This window comes from Barbus barbus (genome assembly GCF_936440315.1).
Source record: "Barbus barbus genome assembly, chromosome: 35".
Classification (NCBI taxonomy): domain Eukaryota; kingdom Metazoa; phylum Chordata; class Actinopteri; order Cypriniformes; family Cyprinidae; genus Barbus; species Barbus barbus.
Genome location: NC_136763.1, coordinates 16,128,469 through 16,136,905, shown reverse-complemented (window position 1 = coordinate 16,136,905; position 8,437 = coordinate 16,128,469). Strand labels below are relative to the sequence as shown.

At 36.3% G+C, this 8,437-nt stretch overlaps 1 long non-coding RNA gene across 1 annotated transcript; it reads right to left on the bottom strand.

Moving 5' to 3' along the window:
* Nucleotides 1-262: 262 nt before the first annotated feature.
* LOC306855141 lies at nt 263-2,916 on the bottom strand. Its single transcript, XR_013782902.1, has 5 exons — nt 2,540-2,916; nt 2,254-2,299; nt 1,707-1,859; nt 1,313-1,405; nt 263-916 (listed from the first exon to the last, which is right to left on the bottom strand). It is a non-coding gene; the product is annotated as an uncharacterized lncRNA (long non-coding RNA).
* Nucleotides 2,917-8,437: the final 5,521 nt, after the last annotated feature.

Genomic DNA, 8,437 nt, shown 5'->3' with positions numbered 1-8,437 from the left:
AACTATTATCATTCATTTTTGCTCAACAAGAGACATTTGAGTTTAACTAACTAAAGTCAGTTATGTTATATGGACTAACCAAATTTGTTTCGAATTTGCATATTACATATTTGTTTATTCAAAGTAAACTAATGATTTTACAACAAAACATTAAATTCAAGCTTAATTAATCAAAATAAAACGCTTTCGCTAACTTTAATTTTTACTAGTTAGGTTGAATTAACTCTAGTTTGTCAACAGGTTCCACACAAAATACTTCAGTAAACTCAACTCAAAATTTATTAGTTCCTTTATTCACAGCACAAGAGTTTATCAACAACACAACTGTTTATCAATTCTGTTTTACAAAAGAGAGAGAAAAAAAAAAGTTAAACATACCCATGAGTGGCAGCATTTAAAGTTGGTTATCTTTACCTTTAAAAAACAAAAAAAACAACAACAACTCTGGACACGTTTTACATGCATGTCACCCAGAACAGTGGTGTGTGTCACACAAAAAAATAGAAAAAAGGTATGTAAACTTTCAAGTGTTTTTCAATTAAATGGTTTCAAGTGCAAAGCAGGCCTTCATGTTAAACGCCACACGCTCAATGTTGGTTCACTCATACAGTTTGTTTTTAAGCATCTGTACCTTGGTTGAGAGTCTGGTAGCATCCAGCTGGAGGAAGATTTTCTGAAGCACCTCAAAGAACGTTTTCAGTTCCTGAGGATAACTGAGGTTCAATGCATATATGACACCCATTAAGAGTGCACATGCAGAAGCGATGTCTCCCAAGTCGTGAAGCACTTCAACACCCTCAATCACTATTCCAACATCAACTGGAGTGGTGGTGGCATCACCTCCCTCAGCATTAATGCTGTAGATGCCAAAGACAACTTGTTCAAGGTCCCTCTGGGCAGCACAGCCATCTGAATCCTTTCCACACATAAAAATGGACAACAATGAAATCACCAGCCAATTACATAATTCCAAAGAGCTCATTGCATTGCAGTTTAATGTAATCCATAAATGTTTTAAAATAGTGCTTGATTACTAACTTTTGGTCCAAACTGATTCCTCACAATTTGTATACTCACTGGCCACTTAAGTACACCTGTATGATCTGATGCAATCTAATATAGCAGCGCTGCCACAAGTTCTACTTTTATAAGATAATTTTTCAATTTTTAGATTAAATTATCAGAAATATGATTTTGGTCTAGACCAAAATTGCCATTCCTACAAGTCATATCCCACAATGTTAAATGGATATTGTGATATTCTTAAAAGCCCTATACCGTTACTGCTGCAGTAATTGTTAGTATTACCTACCAGATAGTCTTTGAAGAGACTGCTCGGATCTTCATTTAGATAGATACAAAGTGCCCTGAGGAGGCACTCCCTCTTCTTTTCAACAGTTTCATTCTAAATAGAAAAAAAAGTTCTGTTATTTCTGTTGCTTGTAACTTTGAATGGTCATTTTGAACGTCAGTACATCAGTTTCCCCAAAATTCTGGTTATTTATCCATAGTGTGTAGTGTAAATACAAAATAGCAATTTGTTTAAAGAGAAAACAAAATGCTGTTAATCTCAGAAGCTTTGTGAAATACAATCAAAGAAATTTTATATTCATATTGGGTGCATTTGCAATGTTTCTGACAAATGGTAACACAGACTAGACAATTTACTTATTCCTAAATGTGTTCTACAAAGTAGTAAACTACACCTGTGCAGTCGGAGCAAAGGTGAAGTTAATTTTCTTTCCTTTAGATCCACCCGTCTTCAGCACTCTGATGAGCTGATCAGCGTGGTGGTCAAGTTGTGCAAAAAATGTTGTGACGAGGGGAACGGTGGTAATCCTCAGAAATTCTGCTTCCACCTTTAAATAATGTCCACAAACAACCTGTTATTGGCGTATACTAAATTTTTTGTAAAAACGCCATATATTACTGTATTCTATAATTCTTTCATACTGTCATTTGAATATTTAAGCACACACACCACCCAAAAAAACAAAAACAAAAAGTGATTTCAGTTAAAAGAAGCTTGACTTGCAAAAAATAAATACATTTTAGAAGAGTTTTACAAATAGCAAACCATATGACTTAAAATAATTTAAAACATTTATATAATCTGTTAAAAACTGAAATTATCAATTGCTACTGATAATTAAAAGTAAACAGGATACAAACAGAAACAAGCTACTCAGAACTAACAAATGAAATGGTCACGCAAGAAACAGTATTTACATTAGTAGATGTTGCAGATCTTACCTTGTGAGTACCTTGGCAGGAACAGAAAACACCTTTTATTAAGGACCTGAAAAATTGCAAAGGATAAAAACAAACAAAATGATTAGATAAAGATTTTGTGAAATTTAATTAATCTGAAAAACTACAAACCAACAAAAATAATCCCACTTTGTCATTTTTATATATATCTATGCATGTCTAAGACGCTAGAACTCTCTAAAACTAAAGCAGACCAAAAATAAAGAACATATCTCTTATTACAAATAAAAAATGATCGATACTGGTGGAAAAACAAATATCCTCCTACCTTTACCAGTCGTTGAAAAGGTAAGACGTCCCTCTGTCAAAACCAATCGAAGAAAATCTTTGCAGGGGGTCACGCAGGTGTGCAGATTCAAATACACGTTAGTCTGACGCGTCTTGCTCTTCTTCTTCTTTGGGGTTTCATGGCAGTTGGCGTCGCACTATACTGCCACCCTCTGGGTGTAAGAATTTTTTACTTAACATAAATGGTTTGTGTTTAGACAACGCGTTAGGATTTTGTACAGTTAAGTTGAGACATAATTACGTGGACCTTAATAGAAAAAAACATTTCAAGTCAACAAAGACAATTATTATAAGTAAACTGAATATACAAATATTATGTAAAGTGCACAACCTTCCTTGTTCATTTTTTTGAGTGTGAGATTGTCTGAATAACCATATGTGTCACTGTCTCTTCCCCTTTTTGTCTCTCTGTCAATCTGTCCCTCTTTTAGGGTATGCTTACTTGAGGAAGCTCCTGGAGTTTTTTTTGTTTTTTTTCAAAATAAATTCTAATATCACTCATTGTCATTTTTATACTTGGGGGGGGGGGGGGGGGGGGGGCACATCTGGATGTTGCGGGGTAATTCATGGGGTAGTAGGTGGGGATGCCATGAATAGAAATGGTGTAAGGGTCAAACCCTTAATCTTTGTAAAGGTGACATATTTAGTTGACATGCATAAGAACATGTAGGTTTAACAAGGACACTGTAAAATATATATTATTTTTGTTGGAAGTAGATGCCATCTTAAGGATTTTAAGGTAACAATGTCATTTTGTGGAAATACAAATTATTCAAAGCTCTGGTTTTATGTAAAAACTGGAAGGAGTCTTTAATACACATATTTTAGAAGTTGTAATTATGAAAGTGCAAGTATATATATATTTTTTTAATTTAGCGAATGAGACTAGTACCGGCTAGGTGTCGGCATGATTGTGACACAGTGTCAGACCAGTGCCGGCTAAGTGTACCATTTTGGTTGGCATGATTGTGGCCCAATGCTGGTGGTGTCGGCTCAGTTTCAGTACCCAGACTCGGGCCAGTACTGGCTAAATGTTACAATTCTTGTCGGTGTGATTGTGGCCCAATGCCAGCAGTTTAGGAAGTCGGCAGAGGTGGGTAGTAACGAGTTACATTTACTTCGTTACATTTACTTGAGTACATTTTTTGGGTAACTAATACTTTTAGAGTATATTTTAAAATGGGTACTTTTACTCTTACTCAAGTATATTTTTAGAGAAAAAACGGTACTTTTACTTCGTTACTGTGGGAGACTCTCCTCTCGTTACTGTATCTTAATGCAATACAACTTAAAAATGCTTCAGTTTATTCCAAACGCGCCGTCTACTTTTCTCTGGGCAATGAACGATGCCCATTCGCGAATGACTCATTCTTTTGAGTCGATTCTGTTTAAAGGCTCGATCAAACCAGTTGGCAAACCAGTGAATCGGTTCGCGAATCAGTTTGAATGATTCGTTCAGTTCCCTGCCGCACGCGCTGAGTCTCTGAAGCGGTTCTCACTCAGATAACAGAGAGTTTATGAACATCTAGAGCGCTGAAGACGTGGCTTTGGATCTACAGTCAGTTGAAAGCAAATCTGCAAAGGCTTGTTTGCTAGAGCTATATGAAGATCTTTATTAGATGAACACCGCGTGTGCTGTCTACTGTTCCACAGGTATAGGTCACGATACCACTTTGACATTACCAGTTTGTTGTACATGTACCTTACATTAAATACAATGTATAATTTATACATTAAATAAGCTGTCACAGAGTATGAAATGAACACCCGCGGAACCCGCGTTAGCTCTGCGCAGCGGCGTGCGGCCTGTTCTAGACAATTAATATTCATATTTTTACAATATTTAGCTTGCAAAAATATAGGCTACATTTGTTTACATTTTGCAGAACAGATCCGTCAATATGCATTTGTTTCGTTATGTTCAGAGCAGTAATGTGAGGCGTTTTCAGAGGTTTCAGTGTCAGAGGTTATAGGATAATACATAATTAATTGACTTTAAAATATCATTTAATTCAGTGATGCAAATCTGAATTTTCATCAGCTGTTACTCCAGTTTTCGGAGTCATATGATCCTTCAGAAATCATATCGATTTATTACCAGTGTTGGAAACAGTTTTGCTGCTTAATATTTTTTGGAACCTGTGATATTTTGTTCAGTATTCTTTGATGAATAGAAAGCTAAAAAGAACAGCACTGATAATAAATCAACATGATTTCTGAAGGATTATGTGACTCTGAAGACTGGGGTAAAGGCTGATGAAAATTCTGATTTGCATCACTGAAATAAATTACATTAAAATATATATGTATATATATATATATATTTTGAACGGCAGTGTGTGTGTGTGTGTGTGTGTGTGTGTGTGTATACACATACACATTACATAAATGTAATCTATATATCTAAATAAAAATAGACTATATTCAGTACATATATGATCCAAAGTAACTAGTAACTACTTGAGTAGTTTTTTTATCCGATACTTTTTTACTCTTACTCAAGTAACTATTCAGACGATTACTTTTACTTTTACTTGAGTAAATATTTCTAGAAGTACTTTTACTTTTACTTGAGTACAGTTTTTGGCTACTCTACCCACCTCTGGAAGTCGGACTCGGGCCAGTGTATTTGGGCCGATTCTGGGGCGTCATTCATCCCATGTCCATGCCGAGTCTGGCAACCGCAGCCGGGCCGAGTTATTTCTTCCGGCCTGCCGGATCTGGGCCATTATCGGGCCAAACCGTTTTGGCTACCTAGTACCTGGGTTGAGAGCTATAGCAGGCATCAAATTTGAAACGAGCTCATTTTGTGCATAAAATTTAAAAATTTCTCAGTTTAAACCTTTGTTATGTTATCTATGTTCTATTGTGAATAAAATATTGTCTCCTGTGATTAGAAAGTCTTTTAGTTTTCAATTTATTCAAATTTAAAAAACGTCCCAACATTTGTGGATTAGGGTGGGTTAAATGCAGAGTAAATTTCCCTATATGGATCAGTAAAATTAATCTGCCAATACACGGGTCACAATGCACATTCACGTCAATCTAAAATGACGACGCACCCACAGCAGCAAAACTGTACAAATGCTGGACACATGCAGTAGGCCAGGGGTGTCAAACTCAGTTCCTGGAGGCCGGAGCCCTGCAGAGTTTAGATGCAACCTTAATTAAACACACCTTATCCAGCTTATCAGATCATTCAGGCTTATTTGAAAACTGCATGGTTTGTGTGTTGGAGCAGGGTTGGAACTAAACTCTGCAGGGCTGTGGCCCTCCAGGAACTGAGTTTGACACCCCTGCAGTAGGCTATATGCAGTGCATAAGGGTGCAACCATTTTGCCGAAATCATGTGAAAATCTTCTTTAATAAAACGTTATAAATAATCAAAAGCTTAGTCTTTAAAAAAAGTAATGAAACATTTTTATTTAACAGCTTTTAGCTTTTCTAATGAGTTCAAAATGTATTTATTCTAAACTTACTAAGACTCGGAACGGGTGTATATCTTTACGACCACAACAAACGGGAGACTTCTCAAACGCGCACTTTAGCTCGCCTTCAGCACGCTAGTGCCAAATGAGCATCAGTAGAACAACAGTGAACTGCGGTCTGATGAATTGTTGTTATATGTCAGTAAAGAAACTTTCCTGTCCTGTCAGCCGTTTGCGCTCACGTCGCACTCTCTTCAACTGCATGCACACTCTGGCTGTATCTGAAAACTGAAAAATACTGCCTTCGGAGGAAACATTCCAAGCTAGGAAGGCATCGAGGCACGTCCGAATCCAAAGTTAGCTTCACTTCCTGTCTCATGAGCCTTCATCTGATCGATTTTTGAAGGCAGCATAGCTGTATCCTTCGCTGCCTTTGATATCCCACAATCCTGTGCATTCCATTCCGTGAGCTAAAAAATGGTGGTGTCTGAAAGTTGCATCTTTATTTTTTGTGTCTTAGACAATTGAACAGTCAGTATCAAGAACAAATGAATAAGCAGCACAAAGATACAAATGAAATGATGCTTTAGGTTTTTATGCTCTGCAGAGTTTAGCTCCAACCAGCTCCAAATCACACCTGCTTGGAAGTTTCTAGTAATCCTGAAGACCTTGATCAGCTGGATCAGGTGTGTTTGATTAGGGTTGGGGCTAAACTCTGCTGAGCAGTGGCCCTCCAGGAATTGAGTTTGAGACCAATGGTCTAAAATGACCTAACAACATCAGAGAGTTAAAGATGATGCATACATAAATTAAGGTTTGAAAAATACCTTATACAAATATCACCCCTTAATTAAAAAATGTCACTGCTGTGAACTGACCCCTTCATAGAAAATGAAAAGTTTTGGGAATCAGCTGTCCATGAGACCCAGTAAAATAATGTCTATTTATCATTAGCAACCAAATCTAAGAAAATATTTATTTACCATTTTTGTCAATTTCACTGGAACAGACGGTTGGACAGATTACCAATGGAGCCTTGTATGAGAATAGATAAAAACGGGGCTGAACTTTTGCAGAATAAGAGGACGCAAGCAGTCTTGTGCAAATATCAGCCAATTGGTTATCTGAAACCAAGCAGCTCCAGCAAACTTAATCATGACTGATCACAACAATCACAACCACCACTGCTGTCCTGCCTAAGCAGAAGTAGGTTATTCAGTTTACCCAGTGTTTGAATGCCCATCAGCTCATCGAGTCTTTTGTGCCTCCTGCTGTTAAACACTCTTTCATGACAATATCTTCAAGATCCATTCTTTGCTCCCTGAAGTCCCAAATCTGTATCATTTCCTGCTCATTTAATATCTACAGGTCCTGTACACACACCACCTAAAAGTGAGATGAGGTACTCAGAAATAGCAATGCTTAATTGACACTAGAATAGAATCAAATGACTTCAGTATTTCTATTTCCTTTTTCAGGTTCATATAAACCTAATGAAGCTTCAAGCAACACTAACCACCTTATAAGAAAAAATAAACACTTATTTAAGCAAAAGCCAGTTTTAGTCTTTGCACAGCCTTTTCTTTCAATCCAAGACATTTTGGTGGACAAAATTGGGCTGTTTTTTACTGAGTAAATTAGAGCAGAGGCAAATGCTTTTAACGACAAGAGATTAATTTTCAAAGCTTTTGCGTCGGTGAACAGAACAGCTCCTAAACTCTTACATGGTAATGTGAACCCCACAGTTTTTAAAGAGAGGAATTCAGTATTTATGCTTTTAAATAGACACAGTCTTGTGTTTTGAATAAAATGATAATGTCATGTAATATAAAGTGGATTAAATATAGGCCTAAAATGGAACAGGAGGATTTATATTTGTGTGAACTATTCCTTTAACCCTTGTGCACTCCTCATTTGGCAGTCACAGTCATGGTCTTCGTGGTCAAAAGTGACCGGACACCTGAAATGTAACTCTTTTTTCTTCAGCAAAATCAATCTAATATATTTTTGTTCAATCATATTTTTTTTTGAGAGAATTTTATGGTACTCATTAGTATCTATGCAATAATTGATAAATGATCATTTTTCCCCATTGAAACTAGTACAATTTTGTCCCCTAATTTTTAAGTATTTCAGAATAAAATAGAGACTAGGACTAAAATCCAATTTTTGAAGGCAGAATAGCACCGCCTGGTGAGAGCAAAGAAAGAAAAACATGTAATTTCATGGTGTAACCACTGGATAGATACCTGTATAGGACTCTATAGAGAGGCTTGTGAATTCCTAGTTGTTTTAATAAATAATTGTTTACTTTTATTAGATTGGGGATTTAAATGTATATTAACAAATTCTCAAAGACTACTTTTTGTTGTTTTACATGTTAATCTGAAGTGTAGGTTGTTGTATTATTACATTCAAACCTGAACACAGAAAGCATTTTGATACACAAA